This window comes from Podarcis erhardii, assembly GCF_964252035.2.
Source record: "Podarcis erhardii genome assembly, chromosome: 8".
Classification (NCBI taxonomy): Eukaryota; Metazoa; Chordata; class Lepidosauria; order Squamata; family Lacertidae; genus Podarcis; species Podarcis erhardii.
Window position 1 is genome coordinate 50,781,774 of NC_138499.1, and position 12,639 is coordinate 50,794,412.

Genomic DNA, 12,639 nt, shown 5'->3' on the forward strand with positions numbered 1-12,639 from the left:
AGTAATTATCTGGAAGCAATATTCATAAAAAAAATGAAAGTCATGACCCCACTTTCTGGCTAAAACCTTTATACAGACAAAAATGCATTACCATAACTAAATTTATCAGTCTTGTCTCATATGACATATACTAAAAAAATGTGCGGTATTCAAATCAGTGATATAACAGATTCAGAATTAGGGGAGCTCAGGTGCCAAAATATCTCTGTTTGGAAATTCTGCCTCTAATATGAGCCAAGCCGAAACAGCTTCTGAATTTTGAGTCCAGCTTGCATTACATTCACCACATACATTAACTATAAGAGAAAATTGCTTTCAATAATGCTCATTAGCCAAAATTGCATATAAATATATGCTTACTAGGAAAAAATCACACTAAAACGCTGGTGAATTTTTGAAAGTTTTTTTTTTTGTTTTTTAAAAAGCAAATTGCTGCAAAATGTAGAGATCTGAATTTAAAACTGGAAAAATGAGAAACCGGGTCCTCCCTTAAAGAAGGCATGTATTGTGGTGAGACTTGGACAACCAACATTCTGTGTCTCCAAGAATGGTGGAGAAAAACTAATTAACTACGTGTTGAGCTTGGGGTTCTGTGGACTGTCTATCACTAGTGCTAATGTAAAAATTATTGTGATCCAGGCATGTCCAAACACTCTAAAGTCTCATTGATTATATGGGAATATTATAGGTACTTGATATAAAAAGTACTTAGAATCATAGAATCATAGAGTTGGAAGAGACCACAAGGGCCATCGAGTCCAACCCCCTGCCAAGCAGGAAACACCATCAGAGCACTCCTGACATATGGTTGTCAAGCCTCTGCTTAAAGACCTCCAAAGAAGGAGACTCCACCACACTCCTTGGCAGCAAATTCCACTGTCGAACAGCTCTTACTGTCAGGAAGTTCTTCCTAATGTTTAGGTGGAATCTTCTTTCTTGTAGTTTGGATCCATTGCTCCATGTCCGCTTCTCTGGAGCAGCAGAAAACAACCTTTCTCCCTCCTCTATGTGACATCCTTTTATATATTTGAACATGGCTATCATATCACCCCTTAACCTCCTCTTCTCCAGGCTAAACATGCCCAGCTCCCTTAGCCGTTCCTCATAAAGCATCGTTTCCAGGCCTTTGACCATTTTGGTTGCCTTCCTCTGGACACGTTCCAGTTTGTCAGTGTCCTTCTTGAACTGTGGTGCCCAGAACTGGACACAGTACTCCAGGTGAGGTCTGACCAGAGCAGAATACAGTGGCACTATTACTTCCCTTGATCTAGATGCTATACTCCTATTGATGCAGCCCAGAATTGCATTGGCTTTTTTAGCTGCCACGTCACACTGTTGGCTCATGTCAAGTTTGTGGTCAACCAAAACTCCTAGATCCTTTTCACATGTACTGCTCTCAAGCCAGGTGTCACCCATCTTGTTTCTGTGCCTCTCATTTTTTTTGCCCAAGTGCAATACTTTACATTTCTCCCTGTTAAAATTCATCTTGTTTGTTTTGGCCCAGTTCTCTAATCTGTCAAGGTCGTTTTGAAGTGTGATCCTGTCCTCTGGGGTGTTAGCCACTTACATTACTTACATTAAGTCACAAGAACTATAACGCGATTGGAGGTCATGGCCCCCATAAAGGGTACCCCATAGCGGAGACCTAAATACAAACACATGCCATGCCTAGCCTAGCCTAGCCTAGCCTAGCCTAGGAAAAAATCCACATTAATTTACCTGGATCACAATATTTATGCGCAACTTGGAGCTGTGTAAAAAGGAGTACCATACACTCTGAAACAGCTCACTTATCCAGGAAGGCAAAAGTCCAACGTGAAACATTATTACCTTCTACTTATCAAGCATCTTGCATATCAGAGGCTCCTAAAGGCCTTTACAAATTTATAATGTAGAGATTACCTCATTCACCAGGGGAAAGTGAGATAAGTAAAGGGGGGAAAAACCATATACCCACAGAGGAGAAAAATGTGATGCTTGTGTATGCTCTAATGTTTCTGAGTTCTTGAGCTGCAGGCTGCTTAAAAATTTCAACTCACATTCTGCTCTTTCATTGACAAGTGTAGTGAGCTTTTCTGGTAAAAGGTAGTTCTGTCTTTAAAATCTTATCCAATTAAAAGAGAGGAAAATGTATGCTGAATAGCTCTGGTATACAGAAATCTTAAAGCAGTAGTCTTCCAGAAGGTCTGTACTGAATATTCCAAATCAGCTTCATTTGGTTTATGCCTAAGCATGCAGCTTTAAAGATTGTGTCACCAAAAGTTCATTCCGAAGGGAGCTATGTGCAGAAGTAGGGTCAAACCCTGAGGACCTGTACTAGCCACAAATAGATGCTATGCTTGTTTTGTACCGCTAGCTTTTGGGGATCAACACAACTAATTATCACTTTAATACTATAGATATGAAAAAACAACCCCTGCTGTAGGGACAGCAAAGCAGCCAGAAAAGAGATTATGTACAAAGGCCAGAGAAAGAGCTGTGAGTGCCATCCTTTGGACTCCTTGGAAAACTCACTAAACCAGATGTGCTGTAGCCTGGGATTGGTGTGTGTTGTATGGCTGATTTGAGTGCTGTGGGCAGCCCAAGGATGCCTGCCTCTCCATGAAAGCAAACCTAGAGTGAGAGACAAGGGTGATTTCAGCAGCTTCGAGAACTCCTCTTTGTTGTAAGATTCGGGGGGTGGGATCTGTGAGTTTGTTTGGGCAGTGGGTGAGAGGCAGTCAGTCCTGAGTGGGGAGGTGTGTCAGGAGGAGGAGGTAGTGATGTAAGTATATATTTATTAGTAATTTGTATTAAAGGCACCATTATGTATTTTAATAACATGTGCTGTTGTTTTAGTTTCCTGAATGCTCAGTAATATTAAACTATGTTAGAGATTTGGGAAAGCTTTTCATAGTAGGTTTTCTTAAGCTAGGGATCGGGAACTACAGCCCATCACCCCTGACCACTGGACATTCTAGCTAGGACTGATAGTATTTATTTACTGCATTTATATCCCACCTTTTCACAGCTGACCAAAGACCACCCAGTGAAGTTAATGGTCAAGTGGGGATTCAAACCCATGTCTCCCAGCTCATAGTCCAGGGCTCTAACGACTACACCACACTGGTTCTCTTAGTACAATGCACTGGTTCAGCAAATAACATTCAGTGAGTAAAATAGCTGAACATTTCCCCAGTTTAAGTGAAAAATTGACACCCCCTATAGTCCTTCTCTTCTATAAAAGTTAGTATTTCAACTCACTGCATTCTAATAGTTGGAAAAGAAAAAGTCATTCTCAACCTATTCCTAAAATTCAGATTTTTATATCCTATTTTACAAATAGGCAGGCCTACAATCCTGCCAACAAGCAAACGTCTTTGCCAGGATGTTACTAATGTAGTTGAGATAACAATCAGACCTTAGGTTTGTTTGACATGTTTCTTGAGTACTTCAGATACATTGATTACAAAAGCAGCTAGCTGGGGTCAGCTTTTGGCAAAGGAAAATCAAGGTTGGCTGAGCCTGGTTAGTTATCCACACCACTTGACCTTCAAAGGGATGAACAAGCTTATTTGTAGGCACAGACAAGCAACATAAATGAAAAATAGGGGAAATGCCGTTTCATAAATGGCTGTTTTCCTAAAACAAAGAAAGCTTTGGGGGGGGGGGACTCATGTACATAGTTGTGTGCTATGTTCAGCATGAAAATTAATTTTTTTCCTGAGCATATAGGCATTTTGTTATGCACGTTTCAATACATAAGACTTGGGTTACAAATAAATCAGAACTACAAGACAGGAATCAAACAACATTGTACTATCTGGGATAGACACAGTTTGGATATTTCATATATTTAGGGTTGCAATCCATCTGTGCCTTTTGTTCCCATCTAAAATAGAGAAGTCTTAAGGTAGATAATACTATGAAAGGCTGCAAATCTCATCTTACTTTTTCCAACAGAGGGCAAACTCATATTTCAAAAATTCAATCACTGCACAGTAGGAAACTATGAGGATACTTCTGAGGTGCCAATAAAATCCATGGGACAAATGAAATTAATTTTTTTGTGTCTGTGCAGTAGAAATACTTTTAAACACACACACACACACACACACACACACACACACACACAAATAAATTTCACAGTGCTACATTCGTAGTAAAAAGGAATTCAAAAGACATCAAGAGAATCACAAGCCTCAGTAGATTTTAATATTAGCATCACTAGTGTCTGTCTTGCTAGAATGGAAATTTTTACAACAGATAGCTGAGGTGTGCACCCAGGGCAAATTCAGCTAAATAAGTTCATGTATTCCCCCCCCCCCCCATATTCTATACATTCTACTTTGGGATGGAGGGAGTGGAGAGGCTTACTAAAACTTCATAACAAAATCTGTTTGAGAATTTCACCTTTACACATTCACCCAATCATATAATGGGGATTCACAGGTAGAGGAGGAAGTGGGGCTGTACCTTCTATCAGTGTTCCTATCTTCAAACACAGGGCATCCCTAGCTTTAATGTCTACACACTGAGCATGGACATCTGCAAAGGGTGTCTACATTTGAGCAGCTGTTCATGCTCTGATGATATTTCTTTAGGGGCAGGTCCAGAAGGTTCAGTCTGCTTATCGTACTTTTCTATTCGTGGATCACCTTCATATAACTAATGCATGAAAAATGCTAAGGGGATTTGCAAAATGGCTTCCCCAATTCACACAGTTCTGGGAAGACTAAAAAAAAAAAAGTGTTAGTCTTTATTTTTTCTTAAATTCATAACTGCCAAGCAGGGGAATAATCACAGTTGAAACAGTACTCTATCTGTATTAGAGGAGAAATAATGCTGAGCTTTAATATAGAAAAATGCACACGCCAATTGTCAGATATTAGTATTAGTATTGTTCTCTTAGTCTTCTAAGCACCAAATTAAATACTAAGCAGTGGCAGTGTCGATTGAACATTGGTTTAATGCACTAAGGGGAAGACATGTGGGATACTTAGGAAAACCATTTCCACTGATTTAGAGAAAAGCAGAAGGTAGCTCTGCCTTTAAAACCCTGTCAATTTAAAATGAAAAAACCCCTGCACTGAATAGCTCCTGTACACAGAAATCTTAATTGCTACACTGCCTAAAGTAAACATAACTAAATAGGCCTTCTGTTACACACTCTTCAACTAAGAAGTCTTTATATGCTATGGCAATTAAAATTCTTGTGGTCTGGGAACCTTGAATTCATACATCCAGCAGTCTTTCTAGCCTCCTTTTTCTAAGGTAGGTTTTTATTTTCTTTTGTCACTAACTAGCTAAGAGTTTCATTTTACCAGAACAAGCGCTTCCACAAATGCTAAATACAAAACAGATGTTAACGTTTAAGTCTCTTGAGATGTTTAAGGCCAAGTAGCAATGTAGCTTCCAATCCATTCACTCCAATATGAAGGTTCAAGGTACACAATGATTTTAAAACAGATTTATGAATAAATATTTTCAGCAGAGCATTTTATTATGGAAATGGGTATTTCAATATCCTTATTTTGCATTGTTCTATTCATATTAGGACTAAATACTCAAACCAGTAAATGTTTCGATTAGGCAATGTCATACCCTCCAATATTTCTCTGATGAAAATAGGGATGTCCCATTCCATAATGATAATTTTATTATTTATACCCCACACATCTTACTGGTTTGCCCCAGGCACTCTGGAAAGCTTCCAACATATATAAAAACATAATAAAACATTAAACATTTTTTTAAAAACTTCCCTATATAGGGTTGCATTCAGACAGCTCAGTGGTCGGATAACTCCATACCCTCCAACATTTCTCCAGTGAAAATAGGGATATCCTAAGGAAACGTGCTGGCTTTTACCTTTAAGGTCATTCATGGCTTGGGACCAGGGTACTTGAAGGACCAGTCTTTCTACTCGTGTTTTTTGAGCTCTTCCGTGAAGGCCCTTCTCCAAGTGTCATTCCCCTCAGAATCGTTATGGCTACTGAATGTTAAATTGCTTTAACAATAGCAGCTTTCCAATGGGCATTCTGGGAAAATAAATATGGTAGCCATGTGCCCAAAGGAAACCCATAGACTCCATTCTGCACTCACTTCCAGGCTCACAGCCACTATATTTATTTCGCCAGAATGCCTGGATGTAGTGCCATTCCCAGGGGCATTTAAGGGGAATTGTATCACTCAAGGCTTTCTGAGGAAATAAATAAAATGCTGTCCAAGAGGAACACAGACCAACTCTTGAGTTTTGACCTCTGTTCCTAAAATACATGGGTGGGGGCCTGGCACGGATGAAGAGGAAGCTGTACAAGCCTTGGCTGGCAACATGCCAGCTCCTGGCCCGGGCCAGCGGAACTTCCTGTGGGTGCACTACGGAGAGCTGAAGTGGCTGGTGCAGGGTGAGTCATGGCACCAAGGAGTTTGTGTCCAGCACCTCCTGGGAAAGCCCACATTTCAGAAGTTGCACTAAAAATGGGGAAGCGCGCCCAGAGCAATGCGTTAGCCCCCTTCCCCCTGGTGATGCCACTTCCCTCTTTTGCACCTTGCCCCAGGTGCTGGCAACCCATGCCACTGGTGGGAGTGCACAGGAACCAGTGTAAATGGTAATGTGTACCCAGCTGTTGGCTTATAACAATTATCCCTTTAGTATAGCTTCAAATTTCATTCACTTTAATTCCTCCAATAAAAATTATTCCCTATGTAACCAGACAAAAGAAGCCATATTTTGCTCTTAGTTATAATGGTAAATCCAGGGGTTTCAGGAATGAATAGATAAGGGCATTTTTTAAAAAACACACAACAACAACCAGAGTTTAAACCAATGTGTAGAGTGCTCTTCCCAAAGCTTTTGGATTTGGCACAAAGGTTTTGGAATAAGCTTCTGCCAGTGCATGATTTAGCTGTCTCATATCAGTCCCTTTATTCATCTACACCTCCTCGGGGCTGGATTCAGTTTTTATCCAAAAAAGGGCAGTTGCTGATCCTTACTCAAAACATAGGCACAAGCAGGCCAAGCTTTCACTTAAGAAATCATTAAAGAAAATACACCTCCAAACATGTCTCATAATCAATTTGGAAATGTTACTTATTGGCTGAGAGTCTTTGCTTGGAAATATAAACACCAGAGACAATTAGTAACACATTCTCAACTTCCTTTAAAAAAGAAAAAAAAAGTTGAATCTTGCCTTTTTTTCTAAAAGCACAGCCAACTCTTCCTTCATCTATGGAGAACATAAAGATAACATACAAAAATATTACCTTAAGGTGATAGCTATTGTTAAGACATGCCGCCATGTCTATGTGTCCTTGTCAAAATATTTGGCTATGGTTCTAAGACACAAAATAGTTTACAAAACATAAGAAGTTGGCTATTTCAGAATCAGCTGGGGGCAAATGACCTACATGGCCACACAACACTGTGTACAATAAAATAAAATGTAAAATAAAATAAATAGGAGACGGAGAAAAGTTTGCATTCTACAGCAAACTAGAAAATATTGATCTGAAATTGAGATGGTAATTGTGATTTAATAGTATAATTTGTGTATTGTAAAATTTTATATTTAGAATCGTCAATATATGCTAGCAAGGTACATGTTTTATTTTCTAAAGTAGGACCATTAAAAAAAAATTAATTGGAGCAGGAAAATAAGGGAAATGTTTATTCTGAGTTCTCCAAAATACCTCGGTTTTTGAATGTAATCTGTTCCAGAAGACCTTTTGACTTCCGAACGTTCAAAAACCGAAGCATTTACTTCTGGAAGCATTTACTTCCGGGAAACTCAATACAGAAGCCGTGTGGCACGTTCGACTTCGAAAAAGCGTTCGAAAACCGAAGCAGTTACTTCTGGGTTTTTGGCATTCGAAAACCAAAACATTCGACTTCCGAGACGTTCGAAAACCAAGGTACCACTGTACTTATTTCAAAGTATTAAGGAAAGTACAGTAAATGGGTGTACATGTTTTCACAGAAAGTATACAGAAACATTACCTAATGTTGGTCCTGTGGGATAACCAGCTTCATATAACCAATATGCTTAAGTCTAATTGATTACTTAAAACAATAAATAAGCTGTCCTGCCAGGCTTGGCTATGTCACTTCCCTTCACCTTGGGAGGAAATGGGCAATCAAGTGTTTCTGTTGGTCTACCTCTGGATTTGGTGTGTGAGGAAGTCTGAGCTGGTTACTCCAGCTCAGCCACATGGCTTTAACCAGTCTCTTTTGTTTCAGACAAGACTGGAGTCTGAAACTAACATTTTCCTATACTAATATTTCAGGAAATTTTACCATTTTGTAACCAAGCTATGTTTTATTGCCTGTGCAACTTTTCTGACCGCTGAATGGAAAAGCTCATGAATCTGACCTAAAGAGAGTTTGTAAGTAAACCATTTTATAACTTACTAAACGTGTGGTCTTTTTCTGTGCTAGGGAAAGTGAGGAACTCTGGAAGGAGCTTTTAAAGGTGACATTCTGGAGGGGCACATTTTAAAAGTTTTTACAGCCTATATTTCCACAATTTACTTCACTACCTGTTTCGCCATGTTAAATCTTTGCCAGGGTTCTTTCACCAAAGGGCACTTGCCCCAAACTAGGATCTTTGCATCCAAGAATTACTACTTTTCATCAACATGTTCATACAGATTTCTTCTCCCTGCCCCACCCCCACCAGCCCAGCCATCCTTCCATCGCATCCTGCTACATACAGCCGTGGAAAGAGCTTGCTGGAGAAGCTAATGTATTAACACTGTGCAATGTATCATGCCAGCGGCTGTCAGAAATAATTTTTGTATGTCCAAAATGCACAATGATTCTGTCAACTGTTATGGAATAGTGCTATAAGAATTCTGCTCTTTCCACCTTATCCAGTAATCTAGATGCATCTATTATCCAAGGGATGACCTCAAACTGCATTTTGAGACAACTAGCAATGACTCCAAAAAAAAATACTCTGAAAGGATACTTTCCAACACTGTCTACAAACCCCAGGCACGTCCTCCAAGGACTATACTATGGAGATGAGATCACAACATACTGAAAAGGAAGATGCAAGCAGGCATAATGAAGATGATCTCTCTGAAATTCCATCTTGGATCCCGTAAGACGCAGATATAAGCTGAGGTCTGAGCTAAACTCAAAGAGCAAATAGTTCCTATTCAAAAAGATCGAAGGGTCAAAAGTATGCATTGCATTAAACTTATTGTTGAAGTTTGCTTAAGCTGACCTCTTCCTTTTGCTTTGAAAGAAAAACAGGTGTTCAGGACCCTGATGCAGATCATGGTCCCAGTTTGGATTGGGGGGCCTGTAGTGGTTTCCTGCCAAAAAATCCAGCCTGGGTTGTTATTTGCCATGAAAAACAGACACAAGGGCAACAAGGACTTGAGTTGATGGAAGATGAACTCTAGATGAACTGGAGTCAGAAAATCTTTCTGGGAATCTGATGTTATTCAGTTATATACATAATAGTTATTTATTTTTGTTCCACCTTTATCCCAAGCGTCTCAAGGAGGCATACACATGGTTCTCTCTTCCCCATAACCTGGAAGATAAGAAAGACAGTAACTGGCCACCCAGTGAACTTCATGTTGAACCTGGGTCTCTGCAATCCTACACTTAGATGTGATGCAGAGGTGTCTGTTTGCTTCCAATATTCTCTGCTTATATATTTGCAAATAAAGCAAATATTACAAAGAGACTATACAACCCCAATGTGATCTTATCCTAAAGCATGAATTGGGAATGTTCTTCAGCTCAAGGGTCATATTCTTTTGTAGGCAACTATCTAGACATGACACACCAGTCGTGGGCATGGCCAGAGACAAATGCCTGACCCTTACTTTTGACCATATGTGATTCCTTTGACCAGTAGGCTACATTCCAGTCATGCAAAACTCTGGGGTTTACACACACACAGTTCAAGGGCACAGTGCAGTCAGGCAAAAGCACTCAAGGAGTGTGCAGAGGCATGTTGGTGAGGGGTGTGGTCTGGAAAGAAGAATGGCTTGGGATAATTTCAAGCGGCAGATAAAGAGGCCTGAGATTCCCTATTCCTGTGAGAAACCAGTACATGTAATAATTCTTTAATAAGTTCTTTAATTGATTTATGGTATCCGTAATGCTTTATAAAACACCACCCATCTAGATAGTATCTGTGACCTGCAAACCAGAGGAGCCAGAATATTTCCATTTATGCTCATGTGAACTCAGCTCAGTTCCAAACACTCTGGCTAAAGTGTTTTGTGAACAGAGTCGGCCTGGAAGCCTTAGCATTTTTCTGTTTTTTTAAATAACAGATTTACAAATACTTTAAACCAATATTAACAAAGGCTCACTGTAGGGGAATACTACTCCAGTATTCATTTTAAGAATAGATCATTCAACCTGTTGCTCTCCTTTTCTTTAAAAAAAACTCCATATTTATTAGGATGCTTATATCTCTTAAAAGCTTTTTCTGAGAAAAAAGTATTCCTGTATTTAATAACAATGAACTTTATTGCCCTTTGACATATCTAGGACTTAATTGGGATCAATTTCAATTGCAGTTTCTCCAAATATTTATGTAATGTAGGGTCCATATCCTCCAGAGAGCTTATAAAAATATCTACATTTCTCCATCTTCTCTCTCTTCAAAATCCAAAAGGAAAAAGACTCATTCCACACTTACTAGCTAACTACAGTTGTCCATAACTAACAAGATAAGAGGCTTCATTAGATTAAATGGTGTTTTCTCTCTCTCCGTTTTTCTTAAAGCTAGTACTACAAGGGAAAGTGTGATTAAAAATGTAGCACATGCATAGTAGAGTGTATCTGAGTATTTAAAAGCCTCATACTGAACCAGTCATGTGAATGTGAAACGCTGGAATGGCAAAAGCAAACAAGATGCCAAATAATACAGTCTCTTGTGTTTAGTATGCTAGTGTGCCTTATTCAGCCTCGCCTGATGGTCAGAACTCAGCATTATAATTGCATTTAACCACGTGATAAAATGTAAATAACCGTCTTAAGCAGTTTTACCATATCTGTTACTTACCCATGTACAGCCAACAATTTCCTTCTTTTCTATTAAAAATAGATGTTTTAAGGGAGAGAATAATAAAGTTCCATTTTTGTGTGAGATCACCCTCTTCTACCCACCTCCCAACACAAGGTCTTTTACTGTACTGCAACAGATTAAATAATTTTTCACTTTCACAAGGAGTGTTATTTTTCTTCTGCATACACAAAAAGGTCCAAAGTATCTTCAAGAGTCAACATTTAATCTCCAAAATGACACACTCCCATTTATTCTGCATCCATTGAGCTTCCACCACTAGTTTGGGAAGCAGTGTGCACACAATATTAGCCACATCAATATCTACCCTTCTTCTTCTTATGAAATACTATGTTTTGATGAGTTTCTTCCCAACCAGCTTTGATCCAAATTGAGAAAAAGAAAGGCATACCTGCATTTTAAGCCAGTAATGTGCAAGCAGCCTAAACTTTGCACACCTTAAACAAATATTCTCCTTCACAAGTGTTGGGTTCTTGATGAAAGTAGGTTTTTAAAAAATTACGGTAATCTTTCACACAAAACAAAATAATTACATGTTTCTTTCCTACTTTGAAAGTCCTACAGTTAACCATCTTTTTTCCAAGTTTGGGTGTTAAATGTTCATCTAGCAAAACATTTCCTTTAAATTCAATTTGAATTCCTGGGGTAGCAAGCAATTACTCTTTTGAAGGAAGTGGAAGGAAAAAATATACAGAATCCAGGGGAGATCAGGAAGTGCTTCCAGAGGTATTTTAAACAACTTTATACCCAGGAGAAGCAGAAAGAAATGGACATTGATCGATTTTTGAAAACAAATGGTCTACAGAAAATCTCTCAGGAAAATAAATTAATGTTGAATTATAAAATAACGGATCAGGAAGTGGAAGGGGCCATACAGAATATGCAATTGGGTAAATCTCCAGGACGGTTTGACTTCAAGATATTATAGATCTTTGAAAGAATGGCTAATACAACCATTGAAGCAAGTCTGTAATGAAATATTGGAAGGGAAAAGGGCACCAGAGTCGTGGAAGGAAGCCTATATTACACTTATACCGAAAACAGAGACTGAAAAGACACAGCTTAAGAATTACCGCCCCATATCACTGCTTAACGTGGATTACAAAATTTTTGCAGATATTTTGGCTAAAAGATTAAAAAAGGTGTTAGTAGAAGAAATTCATAAAGACCAAGCGGGCTTTCTCCCAGGCAGACATCTGTCTGACAATATGAGGAATATAATTAACATTTTAGAAAAACTACAAGTGAATATTAATACTAAGGCAGTTTTGATATTTGTGGACGCGGAGAAAGCTTTCGATAATATTTCTTGGAGCTTTATGAAGAAGAATTTACAGGGGATGGGGGTAGGTCAAGGTTTTGAAAATGGTATAGGTGCAATTTATTCAGAACAAAAAGCAAAATTAATTGTGAACAATGTAGTTACAGAAGAGTTTAAGATTGAGAAAGGAACACGACAAGGTTGCCCAATCTCTCCACTGCTTTTTATATCGGTCCTGGAGGTTTTGCTAAATATGATTAGAAAGGACCAATTGGTTAAAGGTATACAAGTGGGAGCTAAACAGTATAAATTGAGGGCATTTGCTGATGACCTAGTATTGAC

The 12,639-nt window shown here is 38.8% G+C and overlaps 1 long non-coding RNA gene across 1 annotated transcript; it reads left to right on the forward strand.

The window, feature by feature from the left end:
• The first annotated feature begins 2,667 nt into the window (after positions 1 to 2,667).
• LOC309348404 lies at positions 2,668 to 9,197 on the forward strand. The gene is made up of 3 exons (XR_014159383.1): positions 2,668 to 2,764; positions 3,011 to 3,149; positions 8,855 to 9,197. It is a non-coding gene; the product is annotated as an uncharacterized lncRNA (long non-coding RNA).
• Positions 9,198 to 12,639: the final 3,442 nt, after the last annotated feature.